Raw genomic sequence first — 21736 nt, forward strand, 5'->3', positions numbered from 1 at the left:
ACTTTCCATTTCTCACGGTAATCGTGTTGTTTTGTTTGTAGCAGAAATCATGAGGTGTGTACAGTAACAATGGCAGTTTTATTCATATGACCAATATACTGCGGCACAAACAGGTGAGTCTGAAATGTCAGTATTCAGAACGGATAAACAAATCAAGCTAAGTAAAAGCAATGAACAGGTGGGCAGAGTATTACGCCTGGAGAAGTGATACAGTGGAATGCAATAACGCACCAGCCAATCAGCTCCTGTCATTAGTTAGGAGCTGATTGGCTGGTGCGTTATCACCTTCCATTTTGGGGTTAATTCAGCGATAAGCGCAGATGGCTGCATATACAGCCAGATCTGTGTTCATCTCCGCACATGGTGGGGGCCACCCAGCACAGGGCAAGGCCACCCAGCATGTGTGAGGCTGCCCTCCGGTGCGTCTGTAAAAACAGGTTACGGAGGCATCGGATCTATGGTTGAACCCTGGCAGCACAGCCGGGCTGAGCTGTCAGGTGGTTGGCAGCCATATTTTTTTCTTCAGAACGGCTGCGTGCGACGTTATGCAGTCACCCCGAAAACACTCCTGACACGCCCGGTTTGGTATGCCCAGCGACCCCAATGCCGCAACAACGCCCCCCCTTCCCTCGGCGGCCACTGCTGCGGTAAAAATCCGGGTTTATAAGCTGTTGCTAATATTTTATCCTAAGTAGCCAGTGAGAATCCTCTTTTGACACTAGGGTATATACAATTAGATTTCATTTGATTCCTTTGATTACTTAAAAGAACTGTTGTGAGTGAGGGGGAGATGTACTGAGTCTTGGATAGAGATAAAGGGATATGTACTAAGCAGTGATACAAGTGGAGCAGTGATACAAGTGGAGAAGTTGCCCATGGCAACCAATCAGCTGCTCTGTATACTGTTATAGTATGCAAGTTATAAATGTTACATCAATGCAGATACTTTTACACTGGATACGCAAACAGACCCCATCTTTAGCTGAATTAAAATATTCTGTTCTAAATACACTTTTCTGGGAGAGACAAGCCACAATGTCGGATGTGGAGAAGGGTGTCTCTAAGTTCTATAATAAGTGGAACACCTTTATTGTAAGTTTTGATGATAACACTCAGAAACACATTCAGAAATTTTAATCTACCACTTGGTTTCTTCATCATTAAATTTATTATTATTATTATCCTTTATTTATATGGCGCCACAAGGGATCCGCAGCGCCCATTACACAGTACATAATAAAATGAGCAAACAAGAAAACAGCACTTACAGTACAAGACAATATAGGACAGGTATAGAAAACCCGGGTCTAGGTGCCATCAAAGGGAGTATGGAGTATAAGATAGTGTAAGTAAGAAAAGGAAAGGCACATGAGGAAAGAAGTCCCTGCTCTTGCGAGCTTACAATCTAAAAGGTGAGGTGCTAACAGACCAGAGTGACACAGAAGGGGTAGACAGTGAGTATAGACAAGAGGGTTAGGAGGAGAGTTGACTGGATTTGGTGAAGAAATGGGCCTTGAGAGCCCGTTTGAAGTTTTGTAGAAAGGTGGAGAGTCGGATGGGGAGAGGTAGAGCATTCCAAAGATAGGGAGCAGCACGTGCAAAATCTTGTAGGTAGGAGTGGGAGGAGGTAATTAGTTGGCAGGTGAGATGGCGTGCATTAGCAGAGCAAAGAGGATGGGTGAGAATGTAAAGAGAGATAAGGTCAGAGATGTAAGAGGGAGAAGAGTGAGTGAGGGCTTTGTAGGTGAGTGTGAGAAGCTTGAATTGGATTCTGAATGGGAAGGGTAGCCAGTGAAGGTCCTGCAAGAGAGGGGATGTGGATGTAGTACGTTTGGTGAGGAAGATGAGACGGGCAGCAGCATTGAGGGTAGATTGAAGTGGAGAGAGGCATTTTTGAGGGAGGTCAGATAGGAGGAGATTGCAGTAGTCTAATCTGGAGATGACCAGTGAGTGAATGAGGGTCTTAGTAGCATCCTGGGTGAGAAAGGGTCTGACCTGGAGATGTTTTTGAGATGGAAATGGCAGGTTTTTTAAAGGTACTGAATGTGTGGTTTAAAGGAGAGGGAGGAGTCAAGGATTACACCAAGACATCACACTTGTGGGCTAGAGGAGATAGTTGTGCTATCAATGGATAATGAAATTGTGGGAGGTGAGGTTATGCGGGAGGGAGGGAAGATGATCAGCTCAGTCTTAGACATGTTAAGTTTAAGAAAGCGCTGGGACATCCAGGAGGAGATAGCAGAGAGACAGTTGGAGATACGAGTGAGGAGAGCAGGGGAGGAAAGGTAGATTTGAGTATCATCAGCGTAGAGATGATATTTTAAATCAAAAGAGCTAATGAGCTCACCTAATGAGGATGTGTAGAGAGAGAAAAGGAGAGGCCCAAGAACAGAACCTTGGGGGACACCTACTGGTAGAGGAAGTGGGGGGAGGTGGAGTCATGAGAGGAAACAGAGAAGGAACGGTCAGAATGGTAGGAGGACAGCCAGGAGAGAGCAGTATCATGCAAACCAAGGAAGTAAAGGATTTGCAGGAGGAGAGGGTGGTCTACAGGTCAAAAGCAGCAGAGAGGTCAAGGAGAATAAGCAGAGAGTAGTGGCCCCTGGATTTCGCAGCAAGTAGGTCATTGCAGACTTTTGTGAAGGCAGATTCAGTGGAGTGCTGAGGACAGAAACCAGACTGGAAAGGGTCAAGCAGTGAGTGGGAAGAAAGAAAGACAGTGAGGCGGTTGTAGACAATACGCTCAAGGAGTTTGGAGGCAAAAGGGAGAAGAGAGATGGGTCGGTAGTTGGAGAGATTGGTTGGATCAAGGGTAGGTTTTTAAAAAAAATAGGGGAGACAAGTGCATACTTGAAGGCAGAAGGGACAGTGCCTGATGAGAGTGATTGAGTAGATGGGCAAGATGGGAACAGGCAGAAGAAGAGAGGAAGCGGAGAAGGAATAGGGTCAAGTGGAGAGGTGGAGGGGGTGAGGACCGGATGAGGACTATAACTTCCTCTCCAGATACAGGGAATAAAGATGTCAGAGTTGGTAAGAGGGAAGGAGAGGGAGGGTTGAGGTATGGAGGAGGAGGTTGCTCAGTTTCTGGTGGGATGTTATGTCCTGACGAATGGAGTCAATTTTGGATGTGAAGCAAGTGGCAAAGTCAAGAGCAGAAAGCGAAGAGGGGAGTTGAGGCGGGGGTGGGCAGAGGAGCGAGTTGATAGTGGCAAAGAGGCGCCTGGAGTTTGAGGATTGGGAGGAGATAAGGTTTTTGAAGTAAGACTGTATTGAGAGGGTAAGTGCAGCAAAGTAGGATGAGAGCATACATTTGTAGTGGAGGAAGTCGGCCTTATTACGCGATTTCCTCCACTGTCGCTCAGCGGTACGTGAGCATTTAACTCAATAGTTTATCTCCTCTACAGTAAGAAAAAGAAGAGGAACGAATAGGTTTTTTCTTGTGACTAGTCTTGTTGTCCATACACCCCCCCCCCTTCTTCCCATGTTTCCCCCTCCCATTTTATTTGTATTTCATATAATATTACAGTGATTGTCCTTAACTTCATATGTATATATATGGGGGTTCCTTTCAAGATTTTGCTATGGAGCCCACAAAGTTCTAGTGACACCCCTGGTCACAATCTAATCACAGGTAACGTTGTGTAACCCTGGCTGACTTGCAAGGTTATTCAAACTTTCCATTGCTCAGGGTAATCTTGCTGTTGTGATTGTAACAAGATCACAAGGTGTGGGTACAGTAAAAATGGCAGTTTTATTCATATGATCAACACAGCACAAGCAGGAGAATCCGGAATGTCAATATTCAGAATGGATAAACAAGTCAAGGTAAGTAAATGCAATGAATAGGGTCATTATAGTCTGATAGCTGATACAGGCAACGATGTCCCAAGATACAAATTATGAATACTCTCATGGTTAGGCAAATGTGGAAATCGTCAAATGACCTTAATACCAGGTAAATTAAGTACGAATTCTTACCTCACTCGGTGGATTCCATAGAACTGGTATACATGCAAATGGTGCTCATAATGAAACCAAACTGGATGTGGATCTGCCAATGGAGTGAGCAACAAGGGAAAGCCAGAAATCTGTAGACACAAAAATGGTGGATGCATTCACCTGAGCCAGAAATGTAAGCTCAGCATTAGGGGATGCAGGAACACCGGTGGCTGATTAGGACCTGTCAGGGATCAGTATTTGAAGTAGTCTGAAGCCAGGAACTTAATAAGGAAAAGTTGCGGCTAAAGATGGATATAAACCAATTCACTATCCATAGTGCAAGACAGACATAAACCAACTCACATACATACCTGAAATGTTAAGTTTCTGAAGCTCCTTCATAGGGAATATTATAATTTCATAAAACAGTTGCTTGTCACTAGTTGGAGAAAGATACTTAGTAAGAAAATCTTTTGGATCGTATTCATGTAAATGATAGTGCTTAACAGCGTTGGGATCATTCCTGACAAAGTAGAGTCATATGATACTAATGTGGGCGAATAGCAGATATAAATATGTTTTGTTGAGCAATGTGAGCACACATTAAATATTAGATAAACAGCACATGCATTACAAGTAAACATAATTAATGTCACAAGTTACAATATAATTTGAAACTTGTTAATATAACTGCTCATTAAGTATGTAAAACAACAGCTACTCTGTCTCTGCCCCATGTATAAACATAGTAATACATATACATCCCGTGTTTGGGTTTCTGCTATAAAACACTGCTACGGGCTGTATACAGCAACAATTATGTAGGGCTCCATTTAATATCAAGTATTAATCCCTTTAGCACTCACTGAAGGGATTACGAGCTCTGTTCCATGTTTAGCAAACAGGCCTAGGCTCAGCTATATCTGTAGCTGGTGTTATTGACAGACATGGGGCCTAATTCAGAACTGATCGCTGCTGTGCGTCTTCGCACAGCAGCCTATCAGGCCTGAACTGCGCCAGTGCCGCAGTGCACTGGCGCTTGCCAGACAGTCAACGGATGTCTCAGCCCTGCAATCGCCGCTGCCTGATTGACAGCCAGAGGTGGTCGCTGGGTGGGAGGGGGTGGGCTGGCGGCATTTGGCCGCCGTTTTAGGGAAGCAGACCGGGCAGCGCAGGCATGCCTGGACCATGCGGGGGGGCGGGCCACGGCGGCTGTGTAATGTCACACGCAGCCGCTGTGACCTGGATAGCGACGAGTAGCTCCCTGCCAGCGCACAGGAGCCGCGCTGATAGGCAGCTAGTCGTCAAGTACAAAAGTTTTGCCGCTGTGCAATGCTTTTATACTTGTGCGGCGGGGCAGAGCCAGACATGCGGAGCGGACTAGCCCTGTGCTGGGCGTCCCCCCGCATGTCTGAATAACTGATCATAGCCATGCAAAATCTTGCACGGCTACGATCATGTATAATTAGGCCCATGGTCTCCAGTGGCTGCAATGAGGCTTTGAGGCTTTGCAGAGTTCCCACTGGTTGGAAGTGTAATATGCAAGCGCAGGTGGCCATCATGCGTGCACATACACATCGATAGGCTGCAGCAATAGAGCAAAGGATGCTGCTGTGGAGAGGGACATCACGAGACCCCATAAGTTCTATTAACTGAGGGTGACATTTTCATTATTACTACTGTAATACTATACAAAATATGTCACCAGTCATAATAATCATCGTTAAATGGAACCCATATCATTTCTATAACAAGTAATGAGGGGTATAATGACAGGACGGGGTATGTGGTCATTCATTTTACAACTTTTTTTTTCTTCACACTAAACTGAGTTCTTTAAAACATCAAATAATGTGTGTCTAGATGTATATGTGAAATAGATAGAAGGTTTATATACAACATAAGCATTTTCTTATGTAGTTGCTCTGAGTAACTATTTGTGGGGCTGTTGGCAGGGTCGGTCTGGCCCACAAGGGTACAGAGGGCCCCACTGCTTAAGGGGTCACATCCTCCACTAGGGCTCAGGTTCCAGACTGTACTAATGAAATATTATACATACAGTATGTTACATTATATGTTCAACAATACAGTATGGTGTACGTTCTACTAGAGATGTGCGGCGGGCACTTTTCGTGTTTTGTGTTTTGGTTTTGGATCTGGATGATTTTTGAAAAAAAAACATAAAACAGCTAAAATCACAGAATTTGGGGTCATTTTGATCCTACAGTATTATTAACCTCTGTAACATTAATTTCCACTCATTTCCAGTCTGTTCTGAACACCTCACACCTCACAAGCAGTGCCGTAACTAGGCATTTTAGCGCTGTGTGCAAGAAACGACAGTGGCGCCCCCCCCCCATGTTAGATAGGGGCAGTGCGCGCCATAGGCGTGCACAAAATTTATAGGGACGTGGCTTCACGGGGAAGGGGCGTGGTCACAAAATAATAGCAATTCATACTACGGTGCACAGTAGTCTACATTATTCAAATTACGCTGCACAGTAGCGCCACTACACGAGGTAGAGCCCCTTTTATACATTACAGCAGACAGCGTCCCCCTTTTTACACATTACAGCAGACAGTCCCCCTTTTTACACATTGCGGCAGCCAGTCCCCCTTTTTACACATTGCGGCAGCCAGGACCCCTTTTTACACATTGCGGCAGCCAGGCCCCCTTTTTACACATTGCGGCAGCCAGTCCCCCTTTTTACAGCCAGTCCCCCTTTTTACACATTGCGGCAGCCATCCCCCTTTTTACACATTGCGGCAGCCATCCCCCTTTTTACACATTGCGGCAGCCATCCCCCTTTTTACACATTACAGCAGACAGTCCCCCTTTTTACACATTGCGGCAGCCAGTCCCCATTTTTACACATTGCGGCAGCCAGGACCCCTTTTTACACATTGCGGCAGCCAGGCCCCCTTTTTACACATTGTGGCAGCCAGTCCCCCTTTTTATAGCCAGTCCCCCTTTTTACACATTGCGGCAGCCATCCCCCTTTTTACACATTGCGGCAGCCATCCCCCTTTTTACACATTGCGGCAGCCATCCCCCTTTTTACACATTGCGGCAGACGGTGACCACCTGAGAGAGAGAGAGCGAGAGAGAAAGAGAGATATACTTACCTTCTCCCTGCTGGCAGTCAGGCTCCTCGTGCAGCTCCCTCGGTGCAGGCAGTGAGGTGAGAAGGAGGAGGAGGGAGGGGGAGCAGGGAGCCGCAGCAGCGCTATGTCATTGGTAGTAAGCGCCGCTGCATCATCCCCCTCTCCTTCCGTATTGGCTGCCCGGCGCTGCTGTGGATGCTGGGATGGAGGAACCGCATCCCAGCATCCACAGCAGCGCCGGGCAGCCAATACAGAAGGAGAGGGGGATGCTGCAGCGGCGCTTACTACCAATGACATAGCGCTGCTGCGGCTCCCCCTCCCTCCTCCTCCTTCTCCGCTGCCCGGCGCTGGTCCTCTTCTCCCTCCACAGCGCGGCGCACGGCAGAGGCGGCATGTAATGAGTCAATTTGACTCATTACATGCCGCTGGCCGTGCGCCCTCAGGGCAACTGCGCTGTGTGCCAAGCCCACTTGGCACACACGTAGTTACGGCCCTGCTCACAAGGGCCCTCATTCCGAGTTGTTCGCTCGCTAGCTGCTTTTAGCAGCATTGCACACGCTAGGCCGCCGTCCTCTGGGAGTGTATCTTAGTTTAGCAGAATAGCGAACGAAAGATTAGCAGAATTGCTACTAAATAATTTGCTGCAGTTTCTGAGTAGCTCAAGACCTACTCCTAGACTGTGATCACCTCAGTCCGTTTAGTTCCTGCTTTGAAGTCACAAACACGCCCTGCGTTCGGCCAGCCACTCCCACGTTTCTCCAGCCACTCCTGAGTTTTTACCTGGCACGCCTGCGTTTTTTAGCACACTCCCTGAAAACGGGCAGTTACCACCCAGAAACGCCCCTTTCCTGTTAATCACTCACCTATCAGCAGTGCGACTGAAAAGCGCCGCACGAACAACAGCAAATCTACTAAGTTTTGTGTTAAATAACTTAGCGCATGCGCATTTTCCACCTAATCGCTGCATTACGAAAAACGGCAATGAGCGAACAACTCGGAATGACCACCAATATTGTTTTTAGGCCAAAAGGTTGTACCGAGGTCGCTGGATGACTAAGCTAAGCGGCAAAAGTCGGCGGCACAAACACCTGGCCCAGTGGTGGAACTAGCGAGCGGTGGGCCCAGGTGCAACAAAATGCTTTGGGCCCCCCCTCTCATCCCATCCAAGTCCACCCCCCTCCCCCCAACTCAAAATTAGAGATTCTTTGCATGCTCCCGTATAAATATATATATATATATATATATATATATATACAGTATAAATATACAGAGGTGTAAGTTCATACCAGATGCCCGGAGGCAAAATTTATGGTGTTGCTCCCCCATGGCTCCAGCCTGCGCATATGCCAATGACCGTTGGCACATGAGCAGTCGGACAGCTGAGGGGGCAAGGGAGGAAGTATGTTGTCACATTATTTCTCAGTGAGTGCCGGGATGGGCTCTGATATCCCAGCGACTCACCAGTGGTACATTAGGGTGAATAAAGATTCCAGGATAGGAGTCAGTGTCCAGGACTCTGCACGGAAGCTGGGCTACTGTCAGATATTGTGGGGCCCAGTACAGGTACTACAGCCGGTACAGCTAGGGACCCCTAAGTCCAGGCCTGCTACATTAATACCGACATACTCCCCTGCTGGTGATCACTGGCTTAGATGGGCTAAACAATTCCCTGATATTCTGCCCAATTTACATGTTTTATCTAAGCCACACTCTCCACTACCATATGCTGCTGTACTAAGGGGCCATTTTATTTTTGTATATTTGCGGCTAAATCCCCCAAAACACCCATTTCCGGGGGTTAACTGCAAATATTAAGTATCTCCCAAATGTAAGAAGGAGGGACCGGAGCAGGTATTGCAGATACCTGCTGCAATGGCTCCATTCCTGCTGGCAGCTGCATCCCCCATAGGTTTCTATGGAGGATGAGATGTTGCCTGAATTACCAATATCTGGAATGCTATGCATTCCCGATATAGGCCCTCACAGCTACCACCACCTGAAGATGGCGGTATCCCATTGTACACTATGGGCTACACATCACACTTGTGGCCGAGCAGAGGGCAGTGGCCACTGTGCAGTGCGATTTTAGCTGACCGCACATGTGCAGAAGCCACGGCAGCCACCACAGCACATCACAGGGACGGGCTCCTTTTTGGAGCCCTGTCCCTGCGTGTGCACAATAATACATTTGGGTGATAAGATTGCATATTGCAATGCGATCCTAGGTGATAAGATACCATCCAGATCGCATTGAATATGCAATCCATGATAAATGGCTCCTAAGTCACTGTATAAGGCCCAGGAACAGGTCCTACTCTGCTCTCCTGTATGTTGCAGCACTGAATCACAGTAGGAGTAAGTCATAATTGGTATACTTTACATTGAATCTGTCCTGCAGTATACACGGTGCAGTGTATGACCTGTCAGCAGAAGCACAAATATGCAGTAGGATGCAGTGCCATTACCTGTGCAGGGTCCTGACCTCCTGTTCGGGCAGTGAGCAGGGGCAGGGGGCTCTGCACACCAGGATGCCCAAACTTGCTGCCTATTCTTCTGTCTGTGCAGGGGGGCATCATGCTGCTGGTACTGGAAGCCGGCAGCCTTTCTCCTCACACACATGGCTCACAGGCAGCAGGGGGTCCGCCGAGGGGCTGCTGAGAAACGACAGCAGTGGCTGCAACAAATCACTTTTGGAATGTAAGTACTTGTCAAGACAGATCTCTCTGCAGCATCTGCACCTTTCACAAGTGATTTGCTGCAGTCACTGTTGTTGATGCTCAGCACCCCCCCCACACACACACACCCATTACGAATAGCACATACACATACTGTTTGTTTGTTCAGCCTCTGAAGTCTGCTGCTGAGGCTCTCGCTACCGTCCAGTGGTCTGTCTCCTCACAGTGAAGGCTGTCTCCCTGACATCCTCGCTCTCACTCAGTCAGGGTACCGGCCAAGACCAGAGCACACTCAGGTGATGCCACTGAAGAGATGAAATGCTGCTGGCTTTGGGCCCGTTGACAGCGGTGGGCCCCAGTGCAAGGCACTGCTTGCACAGGCGGTAGTTGGGCCACTGACCTGGCCCATCTAGGATTGGCACTGCAGTACAGATAGGATGGCAGTTTTACAAACTAGGCCCCAAAGAGCACATCATGCAAAGAAAAAAAAGAGGTGCAATGAGGTCGCTGGGTGACTCAGCTAAGCGAAACACAAGTCTGGCCCATCCAGGAGTGGCACTGCAGTGGCAGACAGGATGGCAGTTTTAAAAATCTAAGCCCGAAAGAGCACATCATGCAAAGAAAAAAAAAGAGGTGCACTGAGGTCGCTGGGTGACTAAGCTAAGCGACACAAGTGTGCGGCACAAACACCTGGCCCATCTAGAAGTGACACTGCAGTGTCAGACAAGATGGCACTTTTAAAAACTAGGCCCCAAAGAGCACATAATGCAAAGAAAAAAAAAGAGGTGCACCGAGGTAGCTGGGTGACTAAGCTAAGCAACACAAGTGTGCGGCACAAACACCTGACCATCTAGGAGTGGCACTGCAGTGGCAGACAGAATGGCAGTTTTAAAAACTAGGCCCCAAAGAGCACATAATGCAAAGAAAAAAAAGGTGCAAGATGGAATTGTCCTTGAGCCCTCCCACCCACCCTTATGTTGTATAAACAGGACATGCACACTTTAACAAACCAATCATTTCAGCGACAGGGTCCGCCACATGACTGTGGCTGAAATAATTGGTTTATTTGGGCCTCCACCAAAAAAGAAGCAATTAGTCTCTCCTTGCACAAACTGGCTTTACAGTGGCAAGATGTTGTCATCATCCTCAGACCCCCCCCCTTCAGTGTTTACATCCTCATCCTCACAGAGAAATAATATTCAAACAAACCACATCATTTAGGTGTCATTGGACTGCTTAAGCTGCTACCCAAAGTTTCTGAACTTGACAATGACTTATGATGAATGCGCTGCAGGTAACGTATAAGGGAGGATGTTCCTAGGTGGTAAATGTCCTTACCTCTACTTCTTATGGATTGACAAAGGCAACAGATGGCTTGACACCTGTTGTCCGGATTTGTGGAGAAATAATTCCACACCGAAGAGATGGCTTTTTTGGTATTTTGCCCAGGTATGACAATGAGCCTTTTCATCCCATGGCCAACAACAGTCTCCACTGGTGCCTTACTCAAACAAACCACATCACCATCAGAATCCTCATAGTCAACTTCCTCCGCAGCGTCAGCTACAGCCATACCCTGCTCATTCTGGTGTACTTCTACAGTGACATCCTCAATCTCAATATCAGCAACTGGATTGGCGGTGCTCCTCCCAGCACTTGCAGGGGGAGTGCAAATGGTGGTAGGAGCCTCCTCTTCCCATACAGTGTTGTGAAGGTCAGGCCTAGTCATCGCAACCGCAGACAGAGCCAGCACCCCTGTATTTTAACAACACCCCTGTAATTTTACAGCATTCAAGACAGGGCCAGTGTACATTGATTTTAACAGCACCCTAGAATTATTACAGCATACAAGACAGGGCCAGTGTACATTGATTTTCACTGCACCCTAGAATTATTACAGCATACAAGACAGGGCCAGTGTCCATTGATTTTCACTGCACCCTAGAATTATTACAGCATACAAGACATGGCCAGTGTACATTGAATTTCACTGCACCCTAGAATTATTACAGCATACAAGACAGGGCCAGTGTACATTGATTTTAACAGCACCCTAGAATTATTACAGCATACAAGACAGGGCCAGTGTACATTGATTTTCACTGCACCCTAGAATTATTACAGCATACAAGACAGGGCCAGTGTCCATTGATTTTCACTGCACCCTAGAATTATTACAGCATACAAGACAGGACCAGTTTACATTGATTTTCACTGCACCCTAGAATTATTACAGCATGCAAGACAGGGTCAGTGTACATTGATTTTCACTGCACCCCTGACATTTTCTAGCATACAGGACCAGTGTCATTTTATTTGAACAGCAACACCCCTATATTTTACAGCATACAGCAGTGTACTTTTATTTTTTAACAACTGCACCCCTGAATCTTTATAGCATACAGGGCCAGTGTAATGTTATTTGAACAGCAACAATACTATATTTTACTGCATATAGCAGTGTACTTTAAATTTTTAACAAGTGCTCCTCAGCATTTGTATAGCATACAGGGCCAGTGTAATGTAATTTGAACAGCATCACCCCTATATTTTACAGCATACAGCAGTGTGTTTTTTTATTTTTTTAGTAACTGCACCCCTGAATTTTAATAGCATACAAGGCCAGTGTAATGTTATATTAATAGCAGCACCCCTATATTTTACAGCATACAGCAGTGTGCTTTTAATTTTTTATCAACTGCACCCCTGAGTTTTTACACCATAAAAGGCCAGCAGCTCCCAATATTTTACAGCATACAGGAGCAGTGTGCTTTTAATTTTTAACAACTGCACCCCTGAATTTTGACAACATACAGGGCCAGCAGCACCCTTATATTTTACAGCATACAGGAGGAGGACAGTGCCCCTGCACCCTGTACAACACAGTGACAGCCAGGACAGCAACACCCATGTACAGCTGCTATGCATGAAACACCAGTGACAGCCAGGGACACCCACAGAGAGAGACAGAGGTCTGTCTCCCTCACTCTCCCAGTCCTGAGTGAAAATGGCGGTGATGCCCGGATGTTTATATGCGATCCAATTCCTGCGAGAATTTGAGAGCGGGATGATGACGTTTTGCCTCAATCTTTTTTCCAAGTCTGGTTGGAAGTCCCAAGCCAGATTGGGATCCAGGCTCGGGACTCGGGATCTGATGTTCGGGGGAGGGGGTTCGGTTCTCAGGGAACTGAACATGCTCATCTTTCTACAGTGCATTGCTGTTATTAATCTGGTACATTATCATGCATGCAATAGCAGTACTACAGTATATTTACTATATATATTTATCAAGGTGTGTAGAACATTCACTTGCTAATGGTTAGCCAAGCCTCTATGGTGACTGGCCACACCCTGTCTGGAGACTAGCCCCCTATGCATTGGTATAGATGAGAATATAGATGAGAATATAAGGGCGATGAATATAGATGAGAATATAAGGCCAATGCGCATTCCACAATAGTATTGAGCCGCCCGCACCTGTAATTAGGGATGAGCGGTTAAGATTCTGAGGAATCCGAACCACTCAGAACACGGGGATCCGAGTGCACCCGAGCCTGTTCCCACCAGACTCAGATCCCAGCGCAAGGCTGAACATCATAGTCCTGGCATTGGATTCTCGCGGGACTTGGATTCTTTAAAAATGCATTGCAGCCGGGCCGCCATTTCCCGGAGATAGCAGCATGCTGAGATGTGTTGCGCTTACTCTGCATAAAAAAACAGAACTCTGCATTAAAAAAATATATATACAGGTTGACTATCCCATATCCAAATATTCCGAAATACGGAATTTTTTGATTGAGATTGAGATAGTGAAACCTTTGTTTTCTGATTGCTCAATGTACACAAACTTTGTTAAATACACAAAATTATTCCAAATATTGTATTAAAAAACCTTCAGGCTGTGTGTATAAGGTGTATATTAAACATAAATGTATTCTGTGCTTAGACTTGGGTCCTATTGCCATGATATCTCATTATGGTATGCAATTATTCCAAAATACAGAAAAATCAGATATCCAAAATACTTCTGGTCCCAAGCATTTTGGATATGGGATACTCAACCTGTATTGGAACATTAATATTTAGTAGGGAAAGAAAGTGGAACAGATTGTGTCAGACTCAGTATAAGGGATACACTGCTGCAAGCCTGCAACTGCTGTGTCCAGAGTCTCACAAAGGGCTGTACTGTAGTAGTTACACTGTGTTGACTCTGCTGTTATAATTATAATTGTGCTGTGTCCACTCCAGCCTCAGAGTCTCACAAGGGGGTGCGCAGTGCCCTAGTGCACTTTCTTCACATGCATCTGACCCTGTGATTCATGCAGTTTGAAAGGAGCTGCAAGTTATATAAAAAATAATAATAATAATTAATTTCTATTGTTTGTACTATTTGGTGTGCTCGCTGTACCCTAGTGTGTATTCTTCATGCAAAGCTAACCTAACCCTGTGGTTAATGCAGTTTGAAAGGAGCTGCAAGATATATAAAATATATAGTTGGTTTCTATTGTTTGCACTAGGAGGTGCACTGTTCTCTATTGCACTTTCTTCACGTGCATCTGTAAGCCCTGTGATTCCGTGCAGTGATCTGAGAACTGCAAGTTAAAAAAATAAAGTTCTATTTCTCTTACGTCCTAGAGGATGCTGGGGTCCATTTTAGTACCATGGGGAGTACCGCAGGAGCCTTCGGCACTTTAAAACTTTTCAACAGTGTGAACTGGCTCCTCCCTCTATGCCCCTCCTCCAGACCTCAGTTTAGAAAATGTGCCCAGGAGACTGGATGCACACTAGTGGAGCTCTACAGAGCTTTGCTGGAAAAATACTTTCTTAGGTTTTTTATTTTACAGGGAAGCTGCTGGCAACAGCTTCCCTGCTTCGTGGGACTTAGGGGGGGAAGTAGGAACCAACTTCTCAATTAGTTAATGGTTCTGCTTCCGCTGACAGGACACCATTAGCTCCTGAAGGGTACTGAACACAGCCCAAGCCTGGCCAGCGTTCACTCCCACAACACTGCTGCCACCCCCTAACAGAGCCAGAAGTCAGAAGGCTGGTGAGTATATTACCGGAGTCCTGCAGAGAGGGGATCCTCCGGTCATCGTTGGTGGCATACAGGTACACGCGCAGCGGCGGGAAGCTGCGCGCCATGTCTCTCATCACAAGGGTGCAGAGCGCGCGGGGGGGTCACGCTCTGCTCTCACTGGCAAAAAGGGTACATACATGTACAGCCGCTCATGTGCCATCCCCAGCCAGTATAAATATTACATTGCTGAGGCTGAAGGGCGGGGCTTCTCCTCAGATTTGCCAGAACACTCACTGGGTGCCATTTTCTCCTGCAGAAACTCCAGTGTGAAGCTCCTGAACGCTGTTTCTCCTCATGACAACGCTGATAAAAGTACAGGGTGTTATAGAAGGAGCAGAGAGTGTTCATTATAATTAGGTCTGTGGGCCTATTATTGGTATATGCGCTGTAAGTGGGTAATATTTCCACAATTCACAATAAGGCGCAGTGTGTGGACTGGCAAATCCCTCTGTGTCTCTCTGACTGACTAGTGTGGGTCTGTCCCCAATAGCTCCCCTGTGTGATAGGGTGGCGTGTGTGTACAAGTGTGTAACATGTCAGACATCAGGGAGGGTTCTTCACAGGAAGAACCCATTTTAGATGCACAAGAGGGTAATGTGGTGGCCCTTCCCTCTCAGAAGGAGCCGGAGTGGGTGAGAATGTTGCAAAAGAATATGTCAATGCTTGCAAAGAAATTCTCTGAGTCTGAACAACAAACTAAATATTGGAGGCAGTCTGTGGAGGATGCACTGTTTACTGACCCCTCCATATCATCCACTCGGGTCCCATCCAGTTCCCAGAAAAGGGCTCTGGCCCAGATAATGCAAGGGGACACAGACACAGATTCCGACTCTGACGTCGACACTGGGGATTTGAGAGGGGTAGACCCCAAATTAGCCAAAAGCATACAATGTATGATAGTTGCTATAAAGGAAGTGTTGAATGCGTTCTTTGAAGAATCCTGGGCTAACCCAGAGAAGAAGATTACCCTTGGAGGAAGAGAGATGCAGATGCACACTCCTAGCACTAAGAACATTGATAGTAAAAATAATTTAAATAAACTCTCACAATTAAAATGGAGTATAATTGAAGTTCTCAGCACACATTTGCGCAAATATTGGGGCACATGTACCGCGGCCAGGTGACTTCATCACGTGGGTCCCTAACATTCCTAATACTATCACATTAAATAAATTTATACAGGACTTACCTCTAAATAGGGCCTTATCAATGTGTGATCTGAAATACAGGAACCTAACTAATTAAAACACCTGAGGGTGAATGGGAGGGGTGCCAATACCAGAGGAAGGAAGCCTTGCCTTCCAGTGTACATTATATACACAAACATAGAGGAAATAGGTGGGGCCTGGACTGCACACCCTAATACTAAAGATTTCATGAGGTGCTATCATGCTGAGGCTTCTAATACTATGCTGGGGGAAGAGAGATGCAGATGCACACTCCTAGCACTAAGAGCACTGATAGTAAAAATAATTTAAATAAACTCTCACAATTAAAATGGAGTATAATTGAAGTTCTTAGCACACATTTGCGCAAATATTGGGGCACATGTACCGCGGCCAGGTGACTTCATCACATGGGTACCCTTCCCAGAAGGATACGTGTAGCGTATCCTTTACCTGAGGAAGACAGGCACAAATGGGAGACACCCCCAATGATTGACACCTCAGTTTCTTGGCTGTCTAAGAAAATAGTTTTGCCTGCCCCTGGTTCAGCCTCACTAAAAGATCCAGCTGACCGTAAATTAGAAACAACCCTAAAATCCATATATACGGCTAACGGAACGGTGCTCAGGCCCACCATTGCTTGTGCGTGGGTAGGTAATGCTGTGGAAAAATGGTCTGACAACTTGCTTGTTAACATAGACACAGTTGACAAGGATGAAATAGTCCTAACTCTCGGCCATATCAAAGATGCTGCAGGTTACTTAGTTGAAGCTATGAAGGATATTGGGTTGCTGAGTTCAAGATCCTCCGCTATGGCGATTTCAGCCCGCAGGGCTCAGTGGATCTGCCAATGGAATGCTGATGCTGAATCAAAAAAGAATATTGAGGTGCTACCTTACAATGGAGAAGCCCTCAGCATGACGCTGGGGCTCCCCTCCCGGATTACGATTGGGTGAGGGAACGTCTACTGTCTTTCAGCCAGGTCTGGGTTCACACAGATCTGGATCCTTGGGTATTGCAGATAGTATCCCAAGGGTACAAATTGGAATTTCAGGACCTTCACCCATGCCGATTTTTGAAATCAGCCTTACCAGCTTCTGTTCAGGACAGAGCAAAAGTGCTGAACGCAATACAGAAATTATGTCAAGACAACGTAATTTCCTTAGTTCCTGTGTCACAACAGGAAAAAGGGTTTTATTCAAGCCTGTTTGTAGTGCCGAAACCGGATGGCTCGGTCAGACCGATTTTAGACCTAAAGACTCTGAACCTTTATTTGAAAAGGTTCAAATTCAAGATGGAATCCCTGAGAGCCGTGATCTCCAGCTTGGAGGAAAATGAATTTCTGGTATCGATGGACATCAAAGATGCTTATTTACATGTTCCCATCTACCCGCCGCATCAGGCATACCTGAGGTTTGTGGTGCAGGACTGCCACTACCAGTTCCAAACATTAGAAAAGGAAAAACCAAACGAGAGAGCGCTATTCACATCTTATGTGGATTTTATTTTTCCTTAAATATTAATATTTCCTAAACGCACATTATATATTTATAGTGCTGGCCGGCAATACACAAAATCAATAAAATATCACAATAAAATCAATATTTATGCTCTAAATGATTAATTTCATATGCACATTTGGGTTATAACCACAGCAACTCAAATGTGCATATGAAATTAATCATTTAGAGCATAAATATTGATTTTATTGTGATATTTTATTGATTTTGTGTATTGCCGGCCGGCACTATAAATATATAATGTGCGTTTAGGAAATATTAATATTTAAGGAAAAATAAAATCCACATTAGATGTGAATAGCGCTCTCTCATTTGGTTTTTCCTTTTCTTTTTCTATTGTAGGGGTAAAATACCAATTGCCCCTGAGAGAGCAGCATACACACCTATGTAATCACAGCGCCAGGAATTTTTCTTGTTTTGTGTTCCAAACATTGCCTTTTGGGCTTTCCACGGCCCTGAGAATATTCACCAAGGTGATGGCGGAGATGATGGTTCTTCTTCGCAAGAAAGGAGACAAAGTCATCCCATACTTGGATGATCTCCTCATAAAAGCGAGATCCAGGGAGAAACTAGTGCAGAACATTGCACTTTCCCTGACAGTGCTTCAACAGCACGGTTGGATCATAAACCTTCCAAAATCACAATTGGAACCCAGAAGGAGGTTATCAGAGGATCATCAAACAAGTTTTAAAACCAGCACGCGTATCAATTCATCAGTGCATCCGCCTGCTGGGGAAGATGGTAGCGGCCTACAAGGCTCTATAATTTGGCCGATTCCATGCCAGGCTGTTCCAATGGGACCTACTGGACACACCTACACATGCACCGGAGGATAATCCTGTCAACAAAAGCCAGTATTTCACTCTTGTGGTGGCTTCAAAGTTCTCACCTCCTGGAGGGATGCAGGTTCAGGATTCAGACTTGGATCCTGCTGACCACAGATGCAAGCCTCCGAGGTTGGGGAGCAGTCACGCAAGGGGAAAGCTTCCAAGGACGATGGTCAAGTCAAGAAGTACTCCTTCACATAAACATTCTGGAATTGAGAGCTGTGTACAACAGCCTTCATCAAGCGGCATACCTTCTTCAGGGTCGACCCATACAGATCCAGTCAGACAATGTAATGGCAGTAGCTTACATAAACCGCCAGGGTGAAACAAAAAGCAGAGCGGCAATGGCAGAGGTGACAAAGATACTCCTCTGGGCAGAAAGACATGCAAAAGCTCTGTCGGCAATTTTAATTCCGGGAGTGGACAACTGGGAAGCAGACTTCCTCAGCAGACACGATCTCCATTCAGGAGAATGGGGCCTCCACCCAGAAGTCTTTGCAGAGGTAGCAGATCATTGGGGCGTTCCTTAAGTAGATATGATGGCATCATCTCTCAACAAGAAGCATCAGAAATATTGATCCAGGTCAAGAGACCCACAAGTAATAGCAGTGGATGCACTGGTTGTTACGATCCTGATGCTCAGGACAGGGGAGATCTTATGCAGTGAGTCCAGAGCACCAGGACGTGATGCTGGGATAGGGAAATGGAATGGAAATAGCCCCTAGCACCCTACCTCTGTTGTCTTACCCGTGTTGTCAATTCACGCCTGAACGACTATGGTTTCTTGGGCCCACGGCAGCCGCGTTTGAAGGGCGGATTAGGTCTGCCCAACTCCGATGCCCCCAGGTCTTAAAGAGAGACAAAGCGTGAACTGAGACAGGGTAATAACAAGGGGACCTCTAACTGAAACAACCAAGCTAGGGGCTACTAACTACCTGAAAACTAAACGTATGTGCGGCACGCCGCCAAAGAAAAAGAACTACAAAGTCCACTCCACTCCCCCACACGGCACCGCTGAGTTCCGGGGAGGACAGTGAAAGCGGAAACCTCCGCAAAAGCACCAATTCAAAGAAACGCGAATACTAAGCGGCCTAGGCCGCAATACGCTGCAGATGCCGCTACTCACGAAACCGGGCGAGAACCCCAGATGACAGTAACAGGTTCACAAGGACCAGAAGGATTCCCAGGACCGGCTTCAGAACTTCAGAATACAAGAGGGCAGGGAGCAGGATCGACCAGATGCAGCTGACCAGGAACAAACTTATACAAGGCAGGAACAGCATACAGGAAGCTATCACCGGCGTTTGTGTGAGACACTGAGGAGGCATATAACAGGGAACCCTCCAATGGCAGTACAGAGCCTAATTGGTAAATGTCGTGCAGCTGCCTTGCTGCACGACCAGGGGAGAACAGGTGAGTAATCTTATGGCTACGGGGAACGCGGTCCACCTGTGGCGTCCCCGTTGCCATGGACCCGGCGGCCCTGCACGCACGGCGTCCTAGCGTTGCCAGGTACCCGGCGGCTATCGCGTGCATGGCGTCCCGGCGTTGCTAGGCGCCGTGTGGAAGCAGGGAGATAGAGAGGCGCGGCGGCTGTAACCGCTGCTCTGTCAGGGCACGGCCGAACACCGCCGCGCCTAACAGTACCCCCCCTTGAGGAGGGGTTAAAGAACCCCTAGAGCCGGGTTTCTGAGGAAACTCCTGAAATAATATCTTCTTAAGTTTAGGAGCATGTAAATCCTTATCCAACACCCAAGACCTTTCTTCAGGGCCATAACCTTTCCAGTGGATTAAAAAATAAAGCCGGCCACGAGAAAGCTTAGAATCTAAAACCTTCTTCACCAAGAACTCTTGTTGTCCCTGAACATCCACTGGAGATGTACCCTGGGAAGTCCTCCGAGGAAATCTCCTGGAAGAAAAATACTGTTTCAAAAGAGAACAATGAAAAGTATTGCCAATTTTGAGTGATCTCGGCAAACGTAGCCGAAAAGCAACTGGGTTAACTTTCTTAATGATAAGGAATGGTCCAATAAATTTGGGTCCCAATCTAGCCGAGGGTTGTCGGAGCTTGATGTTGCGAGTTGACAACCACACCTTATCTCCCACCTTAAAAGTGCAAGGACGTCGGAGCCTATCAGAAAATTTATTTTCTCGGAAGGCAGCTTTCTTCAGGGCAAGGTGCACCTTTCTCCAAATCGTTCTGAGATGGGAGGTTAAGGTCAACGAGGAGACTGGAGAATGAGGGAAAAAAGAGTTGGCTCTAGGATGAAAGCCAACGACCGAAAAGAATGGGGACTCCTTGGTGGAAGAATGACAAGTTATTATAGGCAAATTCAGCTAAAGGAAGAAATTCAGACCAATCATTCTGAAGTTTGGCCGAATATAACCGTAAATACTGTTTTAACGACTGATTAACTCGTTCGGTTTGTCCGTTAGATTGTGGATGGTACCCAGATGTTAAAGAGAGTTTCATATTTAATGAGGCACAAAAACGTTTCCAGAAACGGGCGATGAAATGCGGACCCCGATCAGAGACAATATCCCTGGGCAACCCATGGAGCCTGAACACATGGCGGAGAAACAAGACTGCCAACCCTTGAGCAGAGGGTAATCGGGGAAGAGCAATGAAGTGAGCCATCTTACTAAAACGATCTACTACCACCCAAATGACTCGAAATCCGGCTGAAAGAGGAAGGTCCACCACGAAATCCATGGATATATGTGACCATGGCCTGAGAGGAACGGCTAAAGGTATGAGTTGCCCGATCTGCAACGAACGAGAAACCTTATGCTGTGCACAAACCTGACAGGAATAGACAGATTTCCTTACATCTTTAGAAAGATTTGGCCACCACACCGAGCGAGAGACTAACTCCAAGGTCTAAGTGATACCTGGATGACCAGAGACTTTGTTGTCATGAAACTCAGCTAAAATAGTGCCTCTCAGAAATTCAGGGATGAAGAGACGATCAGCAGGAGTAAGTTTGGGAGCCTGCCGTTGAAGCTGGACTAACTGAGTAAATAAATCCTGTGTGAGGCCTGCCCAGATGACAGATGATGGAACTATGGGGGTAGTAGCAGGATGGTTATTGTGAACCGGAAGAAAACAACGTGACAGGGCATCAGCTTTCGTATTCTTTGTACCGGGCCTGAAGGTGATAATAAACCTGAAACGAGTAAAAAACAATGCCCAACGTGCCTGCCGAGCATTAAGCCGTTTAGCTGACTCAATATACTGCAGGTTCTTATGGTCAGTAAACACTGTAATGGTATGCCTAGCTCCCTCCAGCCAATGCCTCCACTCCTCGAAAGCCCATTTAACTGCCAGCAATTCTCGATTACCAACATCATAGTTGGATTCTGCGGAGGAGAATTTCCTGGACATGAAGGCACAAGGTTGTAATTCCTGAGACTCCGGATCTTCCTG

At 46.5% G+C, this 21736-nt stretch overlaps 1 protein-coding gene across 1 annotated transcript in view; it reads right to left on the reverse strand.

The window, feature by feature from the left end:
- The window catches only part of LOC134965585 (nicotinamide N-methyltransferase-like), a 92870-nt gene extending 83279 nt beyond the window's left edge, over positions 1-9591 (reverse strand). Inside the window, exons 1-2 of the mRNA XM_063941940.1 lie at positions 9510-9591; positions 3979-4088 (exon numbers count right to left, since the gene is read on the reverse strand). The gene's annotated coding sequence lies outside the window, so the exon portion shown is untranslated. The remainder of the gene's footprint in view (positions 1-3978; positions 4089-9509) is intronic.
- Positions 9592-21736: the final 12145 nt, after the last annotated feature.

Source organism: Pseudophryne corroboree, chromosome 10, assembly GCF_028390025.1.
Source record: "Pseudophryne corroboree isolate aPseCor3 chromosome 10, aPseCor3.hap2, whole genome shotgun sequence".
Taxonomy (NCBI): Eukaryota; Metazoa; Chordata; class Amphibia; order Anura; family Myobatrachidae; genus Pseudophryne; species Pseudophryne corroboree.